Below are 14,609 nucleotides of genomic sequence, written 5' to 3'. Positions count from 1 at the left end.
GATGTCCAGGTTATACTGACTGTACATATATAATTATATACAGGAGATGCCCAGGTTATACCGGCTGTACATATATAATTATATACAGGAGATGTCCAGGTTATACCGGCTATACATATATAATTATATACAGGAGATGTCCAGGTTATACCGGCTGTACATATATAATTATATACAGGAGATGTCCAGGTTATACCGGCTATACATATATAATTATATACAGGAGATGCCCAGGTTATACCGCCTGTACATATATAATTATATACAGGAGGTGCCCGGGTTATACCAGCTGTACATATATAATTATATACAGGAGATGCCCAGGTTATACCGGCTGTACATATATAATTATAAACAGGAGATGCCCAGGTTATACCGGCTGTACATATATAATTATATACAGAAGACGCCCAGGTTATACCGGCTGTACATATATAATTATATACAGGAGACGCCCAGGTTATACCGGCTGTACATATATAATTATATACAGGAGACGCCCAGGTTATACCGGCTGTACATATATAATTATATACAGGAGACGCCCAGGTTATACCGGCTGTACATATATAATTATATACAGGAGACGCCCAGGTTATACCGGCTGTACATATATAATTATATACAGGAGACGCCCAGGTTATACCGGCTGTACATATATAATTATATACAGGAGATGAACAGGTTATACCGGCTGTACATATATAATTATATACAGGAGATGCCCAGGTTATACCGGCTGTACATATATAATTATATACAGGAGATACCCAGGTTATACCGGCTGTACATATATAATTACCGTATATACCGGAGATGTCCAGGTTATACCGGCTGTACATATATAGTTATATACAGGAGATACCCAGGTTATATCAGTTGCTCTCACATTTCCTCACAGTGAACTCGTCCAGGATTCGGTACCTGGTGCAGCTCGAGGATTGGGTCACACTAACCTCTTCTGGGTTCTGCGGCTTGGAAAGGTGAGGACGGTGGCGGTGGCAGCCCCCTGAAGGATGAGGTGCAGCGGTGTCGGACGGCTGTGACGTCACCTGAGCTGGATCCGACCTCTCATGAAACATTTACCAGTATCCAGGTGTAACTGGAGAGCGTCTGTTCACTGGAGTCACTGGGGCTTCTCCTGGCCTCTCCACGGCCGCACTGGGGGCTGTGACACCTCGGAGGCGTCCAGGAAATGTTTCCATTATTGTTTGTTTGATACATTTAATTTCCTTCCATTTAATAATGTATCTCCGGTATCTCAACTTCTCCGTAGGTGAGAACTGCCGGTGAGCATTACGCTGCCTCCTGGGTCATCCCTGTATAGCTCCGATGTTTCCTTGGAGCCGTCCCCCAGGTATATATTATATATGAGTGGCGCTGTCTCTGCTTCACTTCGCAATTTACCTCTTATTAACGATGCTCTTGGTTCTCAAGAATGGAGGGATTTTACATTTTATGGAGTATAGCTCGCTGCCTCGGTGACCGACCACACTGTCGTCTATCAGCGGTTGCTGTTTTCCTAGGTAAGGAGCTCATCGCTTACAAGATCTTTGCTGTGGAGCCTGTAAATGCTGCTCTGAAGCTGCTGGATTCGGCAACTCTGTTCCCCTTGTAGTGCAACGGTAGCACACTTACGCAGTGATGAGACAGTGACTCACAAAGTTCCAACACAAAATCTCTTTAATCCATTACTTCACGGCATTAAATGTCCAATTCACACACATGTGCATATGATATTAGTGTCCATTTCACAGCAGTACATACTACATGGCATCCTTTAGATTACAGTCGCTAAACACACTGAACCTCCCTTTGACCAGTAGCCGTGGGTGACTGCACCGCCGTGTCAATGTCTCTTTACTCACAGCATAACACAATCCACGTTATCCTTCGGATCACAGCTGGGAACCATAAACTCCTGTTTGCAGGCACTAAACACGCCAGTTCTCCTTTGACCGCTTGCCGTGGGCGTCTGCACCGCTATGTACGCTGTGGGTGACAGACCTTTCTGCCGCCTTGGCTGTTCTGCTCCGCTTGCCTGTGTCCCTTCACACATAGCTAGCGCTCTGCACGGCCTCCTGCTCTGCACTCCCGCCGAATACCAGACTCACACTGACATTACACCTGACTCTGACACACCCATACCCTTCACTGCAGGGTTTTAACAAAGAAACCTGTGGCCTTCAGCCACATGGAATACCCAGGCCTGGAATTAAACGGACTGCACGACCACCACCCTGCAGTCTGTTTCACAACACAACATCCCAGAGCAGGTTTTCCCTACATCTGCCTCAGACACTAGCATGCCCAAGGCTAGCACTTATTTTTAGTTTGCATTGTAGTCACAGCTACGCCCCTGACTGCCATGCACTCCGATGGCCTTCATATGCCTCCGTGCACCTCCTGGGGAGAGCACACAGTGACCCCCAACTGTAACAACGGTCACTGCTTCACCACTGCAATCACAGTTACACCTGCGACTGAAATGCCCCCTCGTGACCTCAGTACGTCTCTGTGCGCATCCTGGGGAGAACAAACAATGACCCTTACCTGTGACACCAGTCACTGCCTCACACCCTGCACACCTGCAGTGCTGCAGAGGAAAATATGCGGCTGTGCGCAGCCCTGGAGGGTGACGGTAGGGGCCAGAGCAAGAATCAGGCTGCTGGACCAAAATGTCAGACTTCAGAGAAGTGAGGAGGCAGAGAGGGTGTTCCTGAAGAAAGAGGATGCACAGACACTCGAGGTCCGGTCCGCTCTCTTCTATAATTCCTCACAGCTTGCCATAGCTCTGCTTGCTGACAGTGAATGAGAACATTCTTCTTTGTAGCGGGAGGCTGAGAGCACGCGACGACCTGGTCCTGCCCTCACCGCTGCCGATACAGCTGACTGCACACATCACCAATATTCTGCTGCGGAGTGTGAGGTTGTCCGCGCTCAGTTATCCTCACTGATGGCCGTCAGCATAGCCCGAATTTCATACATTGTCAAAAAGGAGAAAGTGGAAAAACCTTTGAGAAAAACTGACGACACTCAGAGCAAACTCTGATCTAAATAATCAGTCCGTACTTCTTCTATGTGAGGGTACGGTCCCACGGTCAGTAAATGCTGCGGATTGGACGCTGTGTGTACATCTATTACAGCATAGTGGATGGGATTTCAAGAAATCCCGTGCCCACTATGCGTGTCCCGGCACCCACGGCTCAACTGCGAAGACGGACATGTGGCGCATCGTTCCAGACAGCAGCATGTCTATTTATGTAGCGGAGACGCGAGTTTCCGCAAGATAAATATCACCAGTGCAATGTATAGGATGCGGTGATTCTGCACAGTTCAATGAACACATGCGGAATCGCCTGCGTTCAAAAGCCTAATACTGAACATCTGTCTGCACATACTGTGAATCAGGCCCCAGGATCAATCACATTTTGGGGAGTTTGTAATATGATTTTTGCTTTCTTTTCTAGGTCCCCTCAGGCGTCCTGCTCGCCGTCGTTTTACCGCTCCCCCGTGCAGATCATTCATGTGCCGTATAGATGTCAATGTATTGTAGCCAGGAGACTCCCGGCCGGCACCTGCAGGATATCGCCACGTGTCTGAGCCAAGAACATGACAAGCGCCTCTGAATACTATGTGATCTAGTCCTTACAGCACTGCATGGCAGCATGCTGCCTGGGGGACACCTGTGTTCTGCGCTGACTTTACTTTTGGGAATGATAGTTGCAGTCATTGTCAGGACCCACAGGTGCCATGTCCGAGGAGTCTGGAGGAGCAGGGAACAATACAATGTATCATCCCCGCTCTGTAACAATGTATCCGTGCACAGCACACACAGCCCCATTGTCTCCCCACATTCATTATGGAGATTATACTCAGGGTGACAACAGGCTGGAATGTTCCCTGGAATGCTCTATCCTCTTAAAGAGACAGCGCCACAAAAAGGAAAATGCCAGATAGAGTAACACAACATTTACTGCACAACAAGTGTGATCAGAAGCTCCGGCGATGGAGCCACATTTATCAGGAAACAATATCATCACAACAGAACACATAGTGCCAAAGCCCCGCCCACAGCCCCAGGCTGCCCACAACCCCAGGCCACCCACAGCCCCAGCCACAGGCTGCCCACAACCTCACCCACAGGTCGCCCATAGCCCCAGCCATAGGCTGCCCACAACTCCGCCCACAACTCCACCCACAGCCCCAGCCTGCCCACAGCCCAGACCACAGGCTGCCAACAGCCCCGCCCACAGCCCCGGCCACAGGCGGCCCACAGGCCGCCTCAGAGCACCAAAATCTCATTAACTGAAAACTACTGACACAGATTCCACAACAACCACAAGACGGATTTTATCACCAGGTATCAGTGTAATCAGTATAACGGCGCTGACCTGACACTGTCTGTAGTCACTGAGCACAATCCTGATCACAGGTATCAGTGTAATCAGTATAACAGCGCCGACCTGACACTGTCTGTAGTCCCTGAGCACAATCCTGCTGACAGGTATCAGTGTAATCAGTATAACGGCGCTGACCTGACACTGTCTGTAGTCACTGAGCACAATCCTGATCACAGGTATCAGTGTAATCAGTATAACAGCGCCGACCTGACACTGTCTGTAGTCCCTGAGCACAATCCTGCTGACAGGTATCAGTGTAATCAGTATAACGGCGCTGACCTGACACTGTCTGTAGTCACTGAGCACAATCCTGCTGACAGGTATCAGTGTAATCAGTATAACAGCACCGACCTGACACTGTCTGTAGTCACTGAGCACAATCCTGATCACAGGTATCAGTGTAATCAGTATAACAGCACCGAGCTGACACTGTCTGTAGTCACTGAGCACAATCCTGCTGACAGGTATCAGTGTAATCAGTATAACGGCGCTGACCTGACACTGTCTGTAGTCACTGAGCACAATCCTGCTGACAGGTATCAGTGTAATCAGTATAACAGCACCGACCTGACACTGTCTGTAGTCACTGAGCACAATCCTGATCACAGGTATCAGTGTAATCAGTATAACAGCACCGACCTGACACTGTCTGTAGCACTGAGCACAATCCTGATCACAGGTATCAGTGTAATCAGTATAACAGCACCGACCTGACACTGTCTGTAGTCACTGAGCACAATCCTGCTGACAGGTATCAGTGTAATCAGTATAGCGGCGCTGACCTGACACTGTCTGTAGCACTGAGCACAATCCTGCTGACAGGGGCACTTTAAATAAGACAAGAACAAACACTTTTCCATGTGACACATTGTGGAGAGAGTTACTAGGCTTAATTAAAGCTGCACTGGTGTCACTTTCATCAACCTTGTTAAGGGCCACATTTTATGAATGTGGAGTGGTGCAGATTGTGCTGAGTGGAGTTAGTATTAGAGATGAACGAATATTTCAATATTCGGTTCGGCGCATTTGCAATGTTCATCGATTTAATCGTCGATTTACACAGCACAAAAGCCGGTATGTGACAGCGTGGGAAACACGGGAGTAGCGCTTCTGAAAGGCGGTGAAATCATCCCCGCCGGCGTTGTCAAAAGACAACGTGAGGACTCAGCTGTGATCGGAGGTATTAATTTTACCTCTGGTCACTGATGTCAACTGATGGGACTACTGCTTCTATCAGCCTACGCCTGCTGCTGCTAATAAGTGAGAGCAGGAGTGGGATGGGAGTATTCATCAGCATGCACTGTAAATAAATAATTTAAAAAAAAATCTGCGTGGGCTTCACTGTATTTTTGATAACCAGCCAGGCAAAACTCACAGTTGGGGGCTGCAACTCTCAGCAAGGCTGGTTATCTAGAATAGAGGGGTCCCCACGCCGTATTTATTTATTATTTAAATAAATAATAATAATAAAAAAAAAAACAGCATGAGGTCACCCCCCCATTTTTTTTTTTTTAAACATCATTTTTATTGATTTTGTCATGAAATTGCATATTACAAGTTATAAACGTTGCATTGAATTGTTATAAAGAACGTATTTAAACATGCTTATCACCTATGCCTGAATAGAAGCAAAAATAAACTTAACAAATATAAAATTATCAAACCCCCTTATGTCCAAATTTTCATAGATTACATTGATTGAAATCAGAACCCCCCCATTTTTGACAACCAGCCTTGCTAAAGCAGACAGCTGGGTGCTGGTATTCTCAGGCTAGTAAGAGGCCATGGATATTGGCACCCCCAGCCTATAAATAGCAGTCCACAGGCGCCCAGAAAAAGGCTCATTAGATGTGCCAAGTCTGGCGCTTTACTGGGCTCTTCCTACTTGCCCTGTAGCGATGGGAAGTGGGATTCATATTTTTGGGGTTGATGTCACTTTTGTATTGTCAGGTGACATCAAGTCCACGGCTTAGTAATAATGGAGGTGTCTTTAAGAAACCTATCCATTACTTATCCTATAGTTATTTGGGAAATAAACACAAGCCAGAATAAAGTCCTTTATTAAAAATAAGACTAAACACAGTTTTCCATTTTATTTAAAAATAACAAACAGTTATACTCACCTAAAGACTAATTCCACCGAACCCTTCGTCTCCTGTAATAAAACTAAAATAAAATCACAATATCCCTCACCTGTTGGTCATTCTGTCCCACATCATAATCCATTTCAAGGGGATTAATAGTTTTTAACTGGACGGTGCCAAGATTCGACCGTCCGGGTTCAGAACCACTGGTGACTGAGCTGCTGTGATCGCAGCATCAGTGACCAGCGGTGACATCATCAAGGTTACCTCCAGTCACTAAGAATGAGTTCCCAACCGGGCTGAACTAAGGTGACCTCAGTGAGGTCCCTGCTAGCACCGTGGGAAAAAGTCACGGAGTTCACCGCAGTTCAAGCTCAGCGATTTCACAGCAGATCACCGTGAGAATTTCTCACCATGATCTGCAGTGAATTCACTGAGCTTGAACGGCAGTGACCTCATTACTGATTTTTTCCCATGGTGCTGAAGTCATGGCAGTTCAGCCCTGCTGGGAACACAGCCTGAGATACCGGACGTAACCTCAATGAAGTCACCGCTGGTCACTGACGCTGTGCTCACAGCAGCTTAGTCACTAGTGGTTCTCAGCCTGGACAGATGTATCTTGGCAACGTCCAGGTTAAAAACTATTAATCCTCCAGACATGGATTACGATGTGGGACAGAACAACGGACAGGTGAGGGATATTGTTGTTTATTTTAGTATTATTACAGGAGACGAGGGCTTTGGTGGAATAGGCGTTAGGTGAGTATAACTGTGTTATTTTTAAATAAAATGGAAAACTGTGTTGTCTTATTTCTAAGAAATACCGTACTTTATTCTGGCTGTGTCTTTATTTACCATACAACTATAGGATTAGTAATGGATAGGTGTCATAGACGACTCTCCATTACTAAGCCGTGGGCTTGATGTCACCGGACAATACAAAGGTGACATCAACCCCACAAATATGAACCCCAATTACCACCGCTACAGGGCAAGTGGTAAAAGATCTAATAGATGGGCCTTTTCTGGGCAACTGCAGGCTGCGATTTTTAGGCTGGGGGGCCTATATCCATGGCCCCTTACCAGCCTGAGAATACCAGCCTCCAGCTGTCTGCTTTAGCAAGGCTGGTTGTTAAAAATGGGAGGGGGACGCTGTTTTTTTAAATTATTCATTTATATAATTATAAATAAGGAGTGGGTACCCCTCTATTCTTGATAACCAGCCTTGCTGAAAGTGACAGCTGAGGGTTGCAGCCCCTAGCTGTGAATTTTGCCTGGCTGATTATTAAAAATACAGGCAATCCACGCTGATTATTTTCATTTATTTATTTATTTATTTATAACACAGGCGGCGACTGATGAATACTCCCAGCTGCTCCTGCTCTCGCTGTTATTAACGGCAGCAGCTGTAGGCTGATGGGAGTAATAGTCCCAAAAGCCGCCACCTGCTGTCATTGTTCTCACTTGAATATAAGTCTCATCATTCTCTCCTGCTCATGCTGATCGCCGGCAGAGCAGGGGAGGATGATGAGAGCAGTCTTCAGCACCTGGCACCAGGGAATAGCGCTTACTGTAGCGCTTCTTCCCTGGCACGGGTCTGTGTGGCAATAATGCAGCACATGGACACAGGGACACTGACATCTCCGGTACCGTTTTGACATTAGCGCAAGTGCCGTGGGAATATTTCTAACGGCGCTCGTGCTAACATCAGATAGGTGAAGTGATTTCATTGGCTGTGAACTCACAGGACCTTTCTGAAGGCACTGGGAGCGTGAGAACTTTCTCACGCTCGCGGAGACGTCAGACAGGTCCTACAAGTTCACCGCGAGATACTGGGCAGCAGTAGCAGACGTTGCTCAGTGTCTCTGCTGGATGGCAGGCTGTATGGTCGCATTATGCAACCATGCAGCCTGCCATCTAGATGTAGAAAAGCTAGACCCATCGTTTGACAAATGTATTATCATCATCTCTGCGGAAAGGTGAGAAATATTATTGTTTTATTTTTTTTTAACTCTTTTGCAGATGACGAGGGCATTGGGGAAAGGGTGAGGTCGTAAGTATGGTTTAATAAAGATTATTAAAGGAGTCTGTGTCATTCTTTCAATTAAAGGACTTTTTTTCTTGGTGTCTGTGTTTTCATACAATGTGACTATGGGGTTAGTAATGGGGGCGTCTTATTGACACCTGTGACTATCTATTTTTGGATGCGTGGCAGCTCTGGTTCCTCTATAATTTAATGTAGTTTTCCTTCCTTCAGGCCAGTGGGGGTTAATGTCAGTTTCCCTTGCTGGCAGTGTGCTGTAGCTGCTGAATTGCTAGTTCAGCTGATGTGGGTGGTGACCACTTCCACCATCCTTTAAATGGTCAACTGATGCATCAGCTGACTGTTGGTGATAAAGTTATTCTATGGAAACCAGCCGTGCAGTTGCAGCTCTCTGGTGTCAGCACTGTATCAGCTATTTCTGGAGTTTGTAGTCCGGTTTCTGTGTCCCCTGCGGTGTGGAGCTTGACAGCGGAGTCTGGAAGCTAAGTGTGGTGTTTTTACCTTGTCTGTGTCGTGCTTGTCACCACTTCCTGTGTTGTACCATCTGCAGTGGTAATGCTAGCGCCCTTGCCAGCCAGTGCACTAACCAGGGCAGTGCGAGGAGACAGCGAGGGACGAGGTTCGTGACAGCGGCGGGGGAAGGACCCATTTAGGGCATTAGGGGAGTGCAGGGATAGGCTTGGGTTGGAGCTCAGGTGTCCATCCCTCATTCCCTGTTGGTAGGGCCTTCCTCTCCCCATTTCCATCCCATTGTGTGAGCGTTGTGCTGTCCGCTGACCAATCCCCTGTTGGGTCATGACATATCGGGGCTTGATGTCACCTGACAATACAAAGGTGACATCAATCCTCCCAATCATCACCCAACTTGCCACCGCTACAGGGCAAGTGGGAAGAGCGAGGCTCTGTGCCAGAATTGGCACATCTTAGAGATGCGCCTTTTCTGGGGCAGCTGAGAACTGATGTTTTTAGCCGGGGGGGGCAATGTCCATGGCCCTTTTCTAGGCTATTAATATTAGCCTGCAGCTGTCTGCCTAGCCTTTGTTGGTTATTAATTATAGATGAACCCTATGTCATTTTTTTAGGGTCCCCCATTTTAATAGGCAGTAAAGGCTAATTATACAGCTGTGAACTGATATTAATAGCCTGGGAAGCTCCATGGGTATTACCCCCTTCCTAGGCTATAAACATCAGCCCCCAGCCGTTGGCTTTCCCTCTGCTGGTTGCAAAGATTATACGGGAGCCCATGCCATTTTTTTTCACAAAAATAATCTTTGATTAATTAAATACATGTACATTAAGCTGCACACACTCTGTACTAATTGTATTTGTCACTGATATCTATATATATATATTTACCTATTCTATGTGTATTTACTGTATGTAATCCATCTATTCTATCCTGATGGCTCCTGCAGTGATTTTACAGTACACGGCTGCTGAATTGCTGGCTTTACTTCTATGTAAATATATATTATGTATACAGGGTGGTCCAAAAGTAGGTGTACAGAAAATAGTAACATTTATTTTGATTTACATATAAAATTATATTTACTATCACAAGCATAACATTGACAATTAAATTTTATTCTGAACAATAATACAAAAGCCCTTACATGTTATCAGCGCAGGCGCTCAAACTGTTTTCCATCACGGTTTGCACAGCTTCTAACCTGTCACGCTGTACACGGCACATGAATTGCCGGCTTTTATCTACTTGAAAAAACTTTCGTGACAACAAAATTTTTTTCCTGCACTTATACCGAATGTTACCGACTTTTTCCGATTTTAAGAAAAATGCTTGTGCTACCGATCACGAATCGGAATGTACCATATTTCTGCCGAATTTATGTTTGGTGATTGTTTTCCGAACATATTCTCATCTGTGTTCTGGAATATAACTTTGTATCACGCGGCGTCTATAACACCAGTGCACAGGTGGATACATTGTCACAGTCACAAGGTGCAGATGCGGGAAGGGAACAGAAAGTTGCCAGATACTCACAGGCAGCGGCAGCGTCAGAGGCTGTAGCGGGAAGGCTCGGCCATGCAGGAATGCCAACTCACGGGTCCGGACTCTTCAGCTGCGCCCAGCTCCTTCCACCACGTCTTCCGCAGCTCACGGGTCCGGATTCTTCAGCTGCGCCCAGCTCCTTCCACCACGTCTTCCGCAGCTCACGGGGCTGGATTCTTCAGCAGCGTGCGGCTCCTTCCACCACGTCTTCTGCCAGGGAGACTGTGCATACTTTTCGCTGGGGCTGCAGCCCAGAATCTCTTGGAGTCGTTCTATTTTTGTGCTGTTTTCACAGATTTGCGGTGAGGCCCCATTTTCGTGCTTGTCGGTCAGAACTTTGAGGATTGTAATTAGAGACTGGAGGAAATGTGAGCGGAGCCGAGAAAATAACTGGAGCAGCAGAAAGTCTGTGTGCAGAGCAAGGTCTACAACACTGAAGACCCCGACAGACGAGGGCCCCGGAGACGGGCCCTCTGCCGCCTAATGGCGCAATACAGTGCACAATTCCAGCCTCTCTGGTGGTAGATGTGGCCCCTCAACCCTTGGGCCCCTGTGTCCTCCCCTGGTCTACCAGGTCTGCACCAATGGCTCTCAGGTGGACTACTAACCCCAGCATCCTCGCTATAAACAATCCTTCTGCATTATGTACAGGAGCCTCGGCAGATGCAGCAGGAATTTCACGTGAAAAGAGAAAATCCATCTGCACCTCCAGCTCCGATCCCACGATGAGGGTATTGGCGAGCGCTGCTCCTCCTGGTCGCAGGCACGCAGCATTGAGACAAGCTGCTAACACTCTTTGGCTCCTGTTCATCATTTACTTACATTTTTTCTTAATTTATGTGGTTTTCACTGATGTGCGCCATTTTGATGAAGAGGACGTGGTTCATGAATTGGGCTTGCAGCCCTAAATAGTCTTTTTTTTTTTTCTTGTTTTGCAACTTTTTCTAAAAGTCAGACGTTTGGCAAAATGAAACAATATCTGGCATGGGTAAAGGCCCTCTGGGGACGGGAGAAGAGCGGTGGCAAACTTTGTGACTTTTTTATTTTTAAAGTCACATTTCATGGATCTAAAACATCTGGAATAGTGAAATTGACATAAAAATAAAAAAATTAAACCACAAAAGTCGCAACTAACAAAGGCGCTAATTAGGAGGAAGTCATGCTAAGAAATTGGTGGAAATGCCGTGAATTGTCCGTTTTAAGATCTCTGCTTGCTGTCTGTGCACAGTGACATTGATTATATTCGCAGGCTGTAAACGTGCACAAACCTGACGCTTCTCCGCTGTCACAGTGTAGACAGTCCTCTAAGCACAGCAGGCTGGTGGTTTGTTACAATGTATCAGTCTGGCGGTTTATGTCACACGGATGATACATGCACAGATGGCAAACAGAGATCCCAGGTATGAAAGGAGAGCGGCTGGATGGTCCACGACTCTGTAACTGAGCGTCAGGTACAGAGGGTGAGTCCTAATAATTCAGCCCCATTTCTGCCTCCTGACAACACCGGCAATCACAGACAAGCTCAGTGACGAGGGTGTCAGAAATGAGGGCGATGATTGACAGTTCTGTATGGAGAACCTCCACCAGTGGGGATGCTGGCTGTGCTGAGGGTTGTACTTCCACAGCAGTCACCACCCCCACCATCTCTCTCCCTGTTACTTACAGTTAGGTCCATATATATTTGGACAGACACAACATTTTTCTAGTTTTGGTTCTAGACATTACCACAATGAATTTTAAACAAAACACTTCAGATGCAGTTGAGGTTCAGACTTTCAGCTTTCATTTGAGGGTCTCCACATTAACATTGGATGAAGGGATTAGGAGTTTCAGCTCCTTAACATGTGCCACCCTGTTTTTAAAGGGACCAAAAGTAATTGGACAGATTAAATAATTCTAAATAAAATGTTCATTTCTAGTACTTGGTTGAAAACCCTTTGTTGGCAATGACTGCCTGAAGTCTTGAACTCATGGACATCACCAGACGCTGTGTTTCCTCCTTTTTGATGCTCTGCCAGGCCTTCACTGCGGTGGTTTTCAGTTGCTGTTTGGTTGTGGGCCTTTCTGTCTGAAGTTTAGTCTTTAATAAGTGAAATGCATGCTCAACTGGGTTGAGATCAGGTGACTAACTTGGCCCTTCAAGAATATTCCACTTCTTTGCTTTAGTAAACTCCTGGGTTGCTTTGGCTTTATGTTTTAGGTCATTGGTTGTCGTTTCATACTAGAGATGGACAATCAGTCTGGCTGCATTTGGCTGGATCTGAGCACACAGTATGGCTCTGAATAGCTCAGAATTCATTCGGCTGCTTCTGTCCTGTGTCACATCATCAATAAACACTAGTGACCCAGTGCCACTGGCAGCCATGCATGCCCAAGCCATCACACTGCCTCCGCCGTGTCTTACAGATGATGTGGTATGCTTTGGATTATGAGCTGGACCACGCCTTCACCATACTTTTCTCTTTCCATCATTCTGGTAGAGGTTGATCTTGGTTTCATCTGCCCAAAGAATGTTCGTCCAGAAGGACAACATCTGCAAGGAGTTTGTATGTTCTCCCCGTGTTTGCGTGGGTTTCCTCCGGGCACTCCGGTTTCCTCCCACACTCCAAAGACATACTGATAGGGAATTCAGATTGTGAGCCTCATCGGGGACAGTGATGAAATGTGTGCAAACTGTAAAGCGCTGCGGAATATGTTAGCGCTATATAAAAATAAAGATTATTATAAAATAAAGATTATTAACTGTGCTGGCTTTTTTAGATGTTTTTTAGCAGAGTCCAGTCTAGCCTTGTGACTCTTGATGCTTATGAGCGGCTCGCACCGTGCAGTGACCCCTCTGTATTTACTTTCATGCAGTCTTCTCTTTATGGTAGATTTGGATATTGATACGCCTGCCTCCTGGAGAGTGTTGGTCACTTGGTTGGCTGTTGTGAAGGGATTTCTCTTCACCATGGAGATTATTCTGCGATCATCCACCACTGTTGTCTTCCGTGGGCGCCCAGGTCTTTTTGCATTGATGAGTTCACCAGTGCTTTCTTTCTTTCTCAGGATGCACCAAACTGTAGATTTTGCCCCTCCTAATGTTGTAGCAATTTCTCGGATGGGTTTTTTCTGTTTTTGCAGCTTAAGGATGGCTTGTTTCACCTGCATGGAGAGCTCCTTTGACCGCTTGTTTCCTTCACAGCTAAACCTTCCAAATGCAAGCATCACACCACAGATCAACTCCAGGCCTTTTATCTGCTTAATTGAGAATGACATAACGAAGGGATTAATAATAATAATAAATTTTATTTTTATAGCGCCGACATATTCCGCAGCACTTTACATTTCAGAGGGGATTTGTACAGACAATAGACATTACAGCATAACAATAATCACATACAGTAGATTATAACAAATACCAAGAGGAGTGAGGGCCCTGCTCGCAAGCTTACAGTCTATGAGGAAAGAGGGAGACACGAAAGGTGGGTGGTAACAGTTACCCTGATTGTATGGACCAGCCATAATGTTAAGTGTGTAACAGTACAGACACAGAGGGCTAATGGATGCATAAAGCATGTGGGAACATGATGCGGGGAACCTGGTTATGGTAAAACTTTTGGCTCTGCCACACAGGGATAGATTAGGTTAATGTGTTGGGGTGGTAGGCCAGTCTGAATAAATGCGTTTTCAGGACACGCTTAAAATTGTGGGGATTGGGGACTAATCGTATTGACCTGGGAAGTGCATTCCAAAGAATTGGCGCGGCACGTGTAAAGTCTTGGAGACGGGAGTGGGAGGTTCTGACTATTGAGGATGCTAATCTCAGGTCATCAGCAGAACGGAGGGCGCGGGTAGGGTGGTATACTGAAACAAGGGAGGAGATGTAGGGTGGTGCTGAGCCATGGAGGGCTTTGTGAGTGAGGGTAATAAGTTTATACTGAATTCTGGAGTGGATGGGTAGCCAGTGTAATGACTGGCACAAGGTAGAGGCATCGGTGTAACGATTGGTGAGGAATATGATCCTGGCTGCAGCATTCAAGACAGATTGGAGGGGGGAGAGTTTGGTAAGAGGGAGACCGATTAGA

The 14,609-nt window shown here is 46.3% G+C and overlaps 1 protein-coding gene across 1 annotated transcript in view; it reads right to left on the bottom strand.

The window, feature by feature from the left end:
* INSC (INSC spindle orientation adaptor protein) overlaps nt 1–10,878 on the bottom strand; it is a 395,604-nt gene extending 384,726 nt beyond the window's left edge. Inside the window, exon 1 of the mRNA XM_073550745.1 lies at nt 10,534–10,878. The gene's annotated coding sequence lies outside the window, so the exon portion shown is untranslated. The remainder of the gene's footprint in view (nt 1–10,533) is intronic.
* Nucleotides 10,879–14,609: the final 3,731 nt, after the last annotated feature.

The sequence above is a fragment of the Dendrobates tinctorius genome, unplaced genomic scaffold (genome assembly GCF_039654945.1).
Source record: "Dendrobates tinctorius isolate UK_male_01 unplaced genomic scaffold, ASM3965494v1 ptg000168l, whole genome shotgun sequence".
Lineage (NCBI taxonomy): Eukaryota > Metazoa > Chordata > Amphibia > Anura > Dendrobatidae > Dendrobates > Dendrobates tinctorius.
The sequence above is the reverse complement of the archived record's forward strand: the minus strand, read 5'-3'. Positions and strand labels throughout refer to the sequence as shown.